Source organism: Emiliania huxleyi, assembly GCF_000372725.1.
Source record: "Emiliania huxleyi CCMP1516 unplaced genomic scaffold EMIHUscaffold_47, whole genome shotgun sequence".
Taxonomy (NCBI): Eukaryota; Haptophyta; order Isochrysidales; family Noelaerhabdaceae; genus Emiliania; species Emiliania huxleyi.
Genome location: NW_005198467.1, coordinates 89,950 through 90,965, shown reverse-complemented (window position 1 = coordinate 90,965; position 1,016 = coordinate 89,950).

The window sequence follows — 1,016 nt, the reverse complement described above, 5'->3', positions numbered from 1 at the left end:
CCGCCCGAGCCGCCAAACTTGGGGTGCTTCGGTGCGGCGGCCTTTTGGGGAAGCCGCGCCTGGCGTGCGACATACGGGTTCTCGCTCTTGCCAGGAAACGCCTCTACGCCACTCGGGTCATTGGGAACCTTTGCCGCCTTTGGCGGCGGCGGCGGCGGCGGCGCTCTCGGTCCGGCACGAGTGGCGGGGGCCGGCGCCTTGCGCGGTGGCGGTGCAGGCTCCCAGTCATCGTCATCGTCAGCCCAGTCGCCCATGTTTGGAAGGAAAGCTGTGGAGGGGCCCTCACCCACTCGCCTGCCGCGCTTCGACCTGAACGCGCCAGCGCCCGCAAGCGAGCAAAGCAAGTAATCTGCGCGGAACACCCCGCCCCCACCCCTCGGGGTGGGGGCACCCGTGTGTGTGTGTGTGTGTACTCACACACGGGGCACCCGCTCCTGCCGGGCACCTGCCGGGCACCGCTTGCGGCGCCTGGCAGGGGCACCCCCTGGGTGGGGGCCTGCGCGATCGCGTATTATGATCGGTGTGAAAACAGCATAGTAGGTGTGAATATAGTAAGTAGTACATGCCCCTGTGAGCTCAGGCAGTCCTCTAGTGTGCCTGGACTTGGCCTGAGCAAATAGTAGCGTTTGGGGCGTGAATTTAGCCGAAGTGGACCTTGCCCAGCAAGGTCCACCAGAGGCCATGTGTCGGGGCAGCCACAAGCGGGCTGGGCATGGGCGAGTCGACCTGACAGGCCGCTCGCTGCCCCAACTCGACTTAGCCACGGACTTGGCTCACACCCAGGTCGTTGTACTTCAAGGCTAAGAGTGAGTAGGACAAAAGAGTTTTCCCAGCGCGAGGCCATGCTCCCACGCGCTGCTCTCGGCGATTCCGGACTTCCCCCTTCCACACCGGCGTGTGTGCTTCGCAAGGAGGGTCCGGGGCTCACAGCATCAGAGCCCGGAGCCGTGTCCGATAACACTACCTCTCGCAGATTGGTAGCGGCGGTAAGGAAATAAACCCTCATACCTAACACA